This window comes from Lolium rigidum, chromosome 4, assembly GCF_022539505.1.
Source record: "Lolium rigidum isolate FL_2022 chromosome 4, APGP_CSIRO_Lrig_0.1, whole genome shotgun sequence".
NCBI classification, from domain to species: domain Eukaryota; kingdom Viridiplantae; phylum Streptophyta; class Magnoliopsida; order Poales; family Poaceae; genus Lolium; species Lolium rigidum.
The window spans coordinates 266,342,714-266,351,977 of NC_061511.1; positions in this window are offsets into that span (position 1 = coordinate 266,342,714).

Sequence of the window (9,264 nt, forward strand, 5' to 3'; positions counted from 1 at the left end):
ATGATGCACGTCTGCGAGAATTTGTGAAGAGAGAGGGCAAAACTGAGTACTATCAAGAAACCAAGGGCACCCGAGTAGTAAATAGACTAAGGGATTCAAATATGAGATTTAAAAAATGGAAAATGCGTGTTTTGTACAATGAAACCCATCTTGGCCTACCTCAAACTATTTGCAATACCAATATACATCAGTGTGAGAATTGTGGCCTCATTTAGACAAAGTATGATTTGGGGGAAGCTGTTTTGGGAAGGGCTTATTGTGGAAAACCATGCACCTTCATAGCTACTAGGTGATTTGAGAAGTGGCAATTTGTGGTAAAACTTGATTTATCTATGATTTATCTATGATTTGAGAAGTGTCAATTTGTGGTAAAGACTCCATGAGTAAGTGCCACTCTTTTTAGGATTTTTTTGCACATTAAATGACTCATTTAACTAGTTAATCCCATTTGTTGACTCTCTGTTGACCAGGCACTTGAGGGTAAAACTGAGTATATTGCACTAGCCGAGTATTAGCACTCGAGGGGAAAATTGAGCACACAAAAAATGCTAGTATAAGACTCGAGGGTATACCTGAGTATATCTAAATTTCCAGGGTTAGACTCGAGGACACGTGCAATTGTTGACGCGTAGACGCGGGTCGCGGTGGAGAAGTCGAGACGTGCAATCATGGACGCGTGTCGCGTTGCAGAAGTCCAAGACGTGCAGACGTGCACCTATGCACGCGTACGACGCGGGTCGTATTAACCACCCCTCGCCTTTATAGACGCCTCCTCGCACTGTCTCTGTCACTCTCACTCGCTCACGCATCGCCAACTCTCTCCCACGTCCCATCATCTTCTCCAAAGCAAAAACCCTCTCCCTCTCCCTCTTCCTCTTCCTCCGCCGGAGAGATGGACAAGGAGAATGCCAATCCCATCGTCGAGGTTGGCTCGAAGCGCGACGCCTCCATCTTCGGCCCCGTCCCCTCGACGGACGACGCCGCCGCCGCCGCCGCCGCCGTCGCCGGTGCATCGGAGGCTGCTGCCGCCGGTGGCAGTCAGATCCCGGCGGGATGGGACCCCTACGACCCCGTGCCGTACGTCCCGCCCCCGAACCCCTACGACACCTCCCTGGAGGACCCATGGAACGAGGTAACTACGGTTTGCTTCCTTTTTTGTTCCCCATTCCTTTTTGAACCCTATTTTTGCTGGTGTAGATGGATCCGTAGATGGATGAGTATTGGGCTAATATTTGCGCCGATTTTATTCCATTTTGTTTTGATCACTTCTTGATTTCGTTTAAGATTTGGGGTTCGGCTGTTCGGTTAATTTATGCAAGTAATATTGGATCTCAATCAGTTAATTTATGCAAGTAATCATGGGATCTCAATCAGTTAATTTATGCACTAATCAAAAGATATCAACCGTTTAATTTTGCAAATAATCTCGAATGTGTTCAAGTTCAGATCTAGTTCAGATCTAGAATCTGTTTCTTTGCCTATGATGAATGGTTGGGCACAATTTTTTACAGGGAGGGTTCAGCGAACCATTGCTGTGTACAAATCTGTTGTGCATGAGCTTTAGTTCGCTTACACCTTCCCTCTGTTTTTCTTAACTTTGTTATCATGTACGTTAGTCATCGTTGCAACTCATTCACTAGTTTCTGTTTGATATGGATCAGATGTCTGGCAGCGACGTCGGCAGCGACGAAGAGCAGGAGGACGTCAAGACTCGCCGAGTCGCTGCGGAGGCCGCGGGTCGGCCGATACATCTCCTACTTCGCCAAGGAGGTGTACATGTGCCCCTTCTGCACCAGGAGACTCGGCGCCACGGACTTCAACTGCCTCGTCACGCATGCTGAGAACATCAGCAACACCTTCCCCAAGGTCGGCACGACGGTGAACGTCCACTCCTTCCGCGCCAAGCACAGGGCGCTCGGCATGCACCTCCGCAGCTTGCGGCGGGTGGAGATCTCCGCCGGGCGCATGCCTCCGCTCAAGCCCAAGGCTCCCAAGGGGAGCAAGAGCACCAAGTGGAGGGAGAGCCGGATGGGGTAGGCGGAGTCCTGGACGTGTCGCCGCTCGCTGCTGCCTCCTAGTTTGTTGTTGGGATCCCTTTGTTGTTAGCTAGGGATCCCTTGTTGTTATGTTAGTATGATGGTGCCTGTGAAGAACTTGTTACTATGTTGGCTGCTGTGTATGCAGCCTATTATCTATCCATATTATCTAGGGATTATCTATCCCTAGTCTACTATATTTTGTTGGCCGTACTTAGTTTTCTTGATTTACTATGACTGTGAATTTATCGTACATTATCCTGGAGATTTGCTTCTAGATTTAACTACATACATATGAACCAGAGGGAGTACTAGATTTGTTGCCATATTGGGCAAACAACGAGGGCCAAAAGGCACAAATAATTGAAGAAAGTCAGAAATGCAAGCTTCTCTAGATTTTATACTAATTTGGTGAAAAGGACAGAGAGAAAGAGGGGAAAAGGTGCACTTAATAGGGATGCCAATTTGGGGCCGAGAGAGACAGAACCCAGCCTCCTCGCTCACGTGCAACCAAACGCTTCTCGTCCTGTCCCACGCGGTCCCTTTCTACCAGCCCCACGCGACGCGGGCCCACACGACTCGGCCCCACAAGACGCGGCCCCACACGTGACGAACGTCAACTAAACGGGAATCCTGCCGTCTGAGCTGCTTCTGCGGGTTTCAAACAAGGGCTTGGGGAAAACTGAGGAAAAACTAAGGAGCTGGGGAAAACTGAGTACAACTAAGGACCTGAGGGCACGAAAATAGAAATCCCTTTGGTAAATCGTTGGCATGTCTTCAATCAGTTTAGAGTTTTGCATTCAGGTCAGTAGCCCACTGGATATTTTTTCTTCGAAATGGAGTAGCCCATTGGATGAGAACACTGACAGTGCAAATTTGACTAAGCCTACTTAACTAATGCTATGTGAGTGCATCGCCAAGTAAGATTAGTATTCAACAACAAATCTAATAAAACGTCTGATACATATTCAAGAGAACAGCTAGAAATAGACCACAGAAGTACACAGCGTACCACGTGAAGAAAAGTTTCCCCCGTGAACAAGGGTACACCCACTTTCACTAAACCTTAAGATAACAACAGCCTGGTTCCATATGATTAACATTGACTTGTACAGTTATAATAGAGATGATAATGACGTGATTTTTGGCTGTCTTGTAATTAACCTTGTTCTAGACAATACTCGAATTTAAAGACTGTGTTAAGAATTTTGCTACAAATCGATACTACTGGTTACTCCTTTTTTAAGAGAAAACGCCTGAAGATATTCGACATGTTAAGAAAACAATTACAAGGAAAAAATGCTCTGATTAATCTGTACTAGACTATTTTTCTTCTTAATCGAATGGACGAAATAAACAATGGCACATCACAGTTAGTAGATGTGGTGAATCCAATGCGCACTGATTGGTGATAAAGTTAATGACTAGTAGTACAAGTGAATGAATACCAGGTAGTCAGGTATATCTGAAGTCAGATTTACTAGATCTCAAATAAAACTGCATTGGATTTCAGAAAATCTGGGCTACTGCTTCCTGCACGTAGTCATCTATGGACTTATCACCGACAAAATAACTCAAACAGTAGTACAAAACGAAGCAGAACGTAACCATGCGACATAAGAAATCAGTGTCTTCGCTGAGCAATCGGGCCCGTGCTCGTGCAGAAAGCTGCGCCGGCGTCCGGCACGACGGGCAGGTGCTGCTCCTCTTGAGCCACTCGTCGATGCACCCGGCGTGGAAGGCGTGGCCGCATCCTCGCAGCCGCCGGCACGCCTGGCCGGCGTCCTGCTCCAGACATGTCGCCACTCGCAGCCTTCGCCACATGCCGGCGGCGTTGTCGTGCACCTGCTCCAGGCATATGAGGCATCGGTCGCCTATACCGCTGCCCGTGCCTTCGCTGCCTGCGTCGCTGATGACGCCCTGTTCCTCGTCGTAATTGTTGGAGTCTCGGTTGCCGTCGCCGTCGTCCAGCTGTGGGCCAATGGCGGTGTACAAGCCTTGGTCGTCGGGGTCCTGGGCGCTGCGGTAGGCGTTTATGTTGCTTGAGATGACGACGTAGGCGAGCCGGAAGAAGAAGGCGAGCTCCAGGAGGATGCTCGCGCAGATTAAAAAGCTAATGATCAAGTCGATGATCGGCATCGGATCTTCCACGCGCGCTGCCGCCACGCCCGGCCCACACAGAGGAAGATCGATTTGACGGCCTCGAACAAAAGAACAATTATAACCTCTGTATTTTCTTAATCTTTTTCTAATTCATCAGGTGTTGCTCTTATGTTCTTGAAAGCTTCGGTCGGAACCCTAATCGGTTTAGAGTTCTCTTGTCCATAACTCCAAATTCGGTACGAAAGAAGTGTACGGTAACGTGGAATAGAAGGATTGTTCCCGATAGAACGGCCTAGATTGGACAAAGGCCCAATTGTTTTACGACAATAAAAAGGGGAAAATAGATTTTTCGTCACCCCAGGTGCACCTTCAAGGAAAAAAATGGGCGCTAAACCCTATACAAGTTATAACATGCTATTAGCGTTTCAAAATAGAGTTTCACAAAAAATTGAAAATTGACACGTATAGTAGCATGTATATGAAGGATTCATCAGCTAAATTTTTTATCCAGAGCATAACTAATAAACAACTAATTAACCAGTTTTGACCGGATTATATCAACACGTTTTTCCTTCCTCTCTTAAAGATAAAACATGCAGAACGAAGACAAGAACTACGATTCGCAAAAAAAAAAAAAAGAAGACAAGAACTACGTAACTGAACTAAAGTACAAAGCTGAACTGAATTATAAACTATAGAGCCAAACCATGGTGTCTACATGCTACAACTACCACTACTGAACTACCTCCTTCTGGTACTGGCTAAGTTGGAAGAGAACCTGCAAGGATAAAACTAGATATGACTGTCGCGTGTTACGCAAGAGGTGGTGGCCTAGCGACGAAGACCGACGTCAGATCGAGCTCCTGGTCGAGGTGTGCATCCTCCTAGTGATCCTGGTCGGAACGTGCCACGCGGAGGCGGCTAGGCAGAGCTGGAGGAAAGTGGCGTTGCTGCTGTAGGAGTCAAAAGTGGCGACTGGTTGGTTTCCGGCCTGGGGTTGAGTTGAGCTAGGTTGGAATCGGGGGCTCGTGGGCTGCCGCTAGTTCCATAATTTTTTTAGCACACTATAATGCTATAACGTTACAATAAAATAGCGAGTTTAGCGCCATTAATGACGATATTAGGGCCATAGCGAGCAAACTATACAGTGTAACGTACACCTTTGAAATACGGTATAGCACCCCTAAAACGTTGAAATAGCGCGCTATTTTTTTTCCATGTGCACCTTCCGTCTGATCTTCATAAAAAAAACAGCCAATAAACATAAGTTTGGTTTTCTCCAGAAAAGTGGCATTGGCATATAATGTACGTTTAGGTTTTACTTAAGTCAAACTTCCTCAATTTTGATTAACTTTTTTACAAAAAAACAGCAACGTATGTGACATTAAAAATAAATTTATATATGAAACAACATTTTAAGATGAATCTAGTGATACCAACTTAGTGTCAAAAATGTTGCCCTTCATCCCACATTACTTGTCCAGTGAACACACTAAAATTTGTACAGATACATGCGAACTAGCGACAAGTAATATAGATAGAAAATACTTTTAGAGGATACACTGGACCTCATCCTTGATAAACCTGTATAATTTGGACTTGTGCTTGACCATGAGGAGTTTGGGCGGTTCGCCGTGGCGCAGAACCTCCAAGCCAGAGATAACAGCACCCATCCCTCTCCGGTCATTGTCGGTACAGAACTCGAAGATTTTGGCGATGCAAAACCTGCCTCCCCCAAGGTACACCATGCTGCAGTCCATCATCACCCAGTCGTCCGTCAGATTAAGGTCTCCCCAGCTGTACACGAACGATGGAGCCTGGACGCCGTCAAGGGAGTAGAGATCCGTCACGCAGAAGTCGTAAGGCCAGTTGTTGGCAATGCCGAACCAGAGGTTGTCAAGCTCGGGGACACGCTCGGCGCGGCCGAAAAAGGGCAGCGTCCAGCAGCCAGCCTCAAACCATGTGTTGGTGTGTGTGTTGAAGGAGTAGGTGCCAACGGCGCCACTGCTTGTTTCGGTGGATGAGACGATGAGAATGGGTTCGCGGCCGGGATCGTCAATGAGGGCGTGGGAGCTGACGTCGCCCCAATCCTCCGTCTCGTCTCCTCCTGCAATCCCCGCCTCGCCTCCAATCATCCGCGTCGTCCCCTCCCCCAATCGCCGCCTCGCCTTCTCCCCGAATCTGCGCCCACTCTCCTCCTCCCCCAACCTGAGGGTGGCAGCAGGTCGGCGAACGTGGTCAGTGGATGGAGGAGGATCTTGTGGAGGCGAGCAGCCGCAATCGGCTTGATCTTGTGGAGACGAGCAGCCGCAGATCGGCTTTGTTTTCGCGGCCGTGGCGGCGCACATGGAGGAACAACGCCCGCTCCTCGTCCTTTCCGCGTAGGAGGTTGGGAAGGACCAGGAGAAGGCACGCAGGGCTGGGCTGACCTGGTTCGTCGCGGGCGCGGGGAGACCGGGGCCCGTCGACGAGCGCCTCCACAGGAGGAAAAGAAGAAGAGGAGGTGGCACTGGGAGACCTGCTGTGGCGACGTCCGGCGAGCTCCGCCACGATCGACCACGAGCCGCCACCGCCGTCGGGCCTCTCCCCCTCAAACCACCTAGCGCCGGAGGTGGAGGAGCGGCAAGGGGTGGCGCTGGGACGGAGGAGGAGGAGCACGGATTCGGCGCCGACGAGCTTCTCTACAAGTAAGGCCGTCGTCTTCCTCTCAATGGATCTTCCCTCTCCCTCTCTCACTTTCTCTCTTTGTCCACATATCGGTCCATGCGTGAGATGGCGGGGGCGTATGTGTGATGGCGCTGCTCCGTGAGATTCATGGACGTGAGATGCGAAGGCGAGCTCTATCTCGTTTTGTTGCAATGAGATCTGCTGACCCGTAAGATGTCTGTTGAAGGTTAGGCCTGAGCTCCTTTTTTGGTAGGAGGCCAGAGGATTCCCATGGCCAGGAGGCTGGATAAAATCCCCAAGCTGAACTCCCTGGTTCTTTGATTTGATTTGATTTGAGAATTGGAGTAGAACCACTCACCATTCCGGTATAATTTATAGGCCTCACACTTCTTTTGCTATGACCCATTGAATTTTCCCCCTTAAACGCCAGTTGAATGTATATTTGGAACACCAGCTGAGCATATCAGGTAAATGAAAAGGGTAGGCCAATACTGAATGATGGCAACGCTACTTGCAGAGCTATTACAAAATGAAATTAGCTTCAGCATTTTCCTTTGTTAATCTACTTGAATTACTCCATTTGTTGTGTACCTTTAAACTCTTCTTCAAACAACTTGGTTTATTTTCCATTTGTGAAGTAATGGTTTGTAGATTTAAAACAACCCATTGGTATATTTTGTTTTACAGATACTGACCCATATATAAACATATGTTTGATTCTTTTCGGCATAAAAAATGGTCTTAGTTCATTAATAGAAACAAATTCCCATGGTTTCCAAAAAAATCTGATAACTGTTTACACGATTGCCCACCAAGAAAATGAGATGGTACTATTTGAAATGGCCCTCCGATTCATATTAATTGACTTTAACATGGATGTATCTAGAACTAAAATGTGTCTAGATACATTCATATTAGAGTCAATTAATATGAACCGGAGGGAGTACTTATTCTGTTGTTCCATATTTGTTAATGGTCCGGGCATACATATCACTGTTTATGATAAAATTGTTGGATCTCCTTGCCATGGTATTTTCGTATGCCTAAATAGAAACACCTACAATGTGGGAGTGATGTTTTGGCACATGGGGCCATATGCTCCCTTTATTTTGAAATACATGTTAGACACATTTTAAAATGTCAAAAAAATTGAAACAAAAATTTCGCACGTACATCTTCATGTGCTACACGCTCAGAAAGTCGTTTCATGAAAAATCGACGTGTCATGTGGCGTGTGTAAAAAAGACAAAATTTGGTGCTGAAATAAAGACTTGTCACAAGATAAATTTTCTCTTTTTCTCTTAGACTACAAAAAAATATTATTTTTTCGAAAACTTGACGAATACACATATATTATGGAGATGTACATGTAATTTTTTTTGTCGAATTTGTTTAACACTGGGAAATATGTTTTATGGTAGAGAGATCATACGCACCCGGGAGCCGAATTGAGTTTCTGCACCTACAATAGCACTACTTGTGGCAAAGTTACTTTTTGAAGTGAAATATGTTGCTCCATAGTAATCCTAAAGTAGATAGTTCAGATTTCTATGACATTAGGAGTAGGAGTATGTGCTAATATTTATTAGGAAGGATATTATATGGTTCTCTGTAAGAATTTGTTGATGCATTGCACGTTTTCCCGTGGGTTGCAAACTGAAGATATGGCTATAGAAATATTTGATTCTATTAAATCTTGATATGGTGGCCCTCCTTTCTTTTCGAAATAATTTGCATCATGTTTGTTGTTATCACGAGTCAACTGAGCTTTCTTTTTCACAAGAACATAATATGTGATGTCAATATAGTTCTTAGATTTAGCATTGTAAGCGATAGAATGTGTCGTGTTTTGGTACATATGGTTGCAACATGCCACGTGTTTGGTTCTTGGCCTATTATCTTTGGTTTTCGCGAGTTAGATTTCTTCTCGACTCATGCCATCATGATGTCAAGCATTTCATTTTCTTAATCATGTCAGACTATTTGCGCAGATATATAAGATGTACTGCATTAATTGTATGCTAATACTTTTTCTTGCACTTCGTGTGCGATCAGACAGATTATAGAAGTGAGCACTGCCTTACAATACATGTACAGTGCACTTTATGCCGCCATGCTCTCGAAGATGTGAACCACCTGTTCATGCAATGTTCTTTATCAGGTGAGTTCCATATCAGACCGTGTCAAGCGAAGCGTGCAGTTTTTGGAGCCTAAAAAACGGGACACAGTCCGGGAATGGTGGTATTGGACCAGATGGCCAAGTGTAAAACACAAAGAGGTGGCGTCAATGGCGATTCCAGGGGTGAGTAGTAGCCAGGATTTTGTTTCAATGGAGGTGGCTTCTAATCAATCTTGTAACTTATCTGTTCCAAATTTAATGAAGTGTCAAGAAACCTTTTCCGGTTGTCTCTCAGAAAAAAAATACTTTGGTTTGCATTATCATGTGTGGACCATTTCC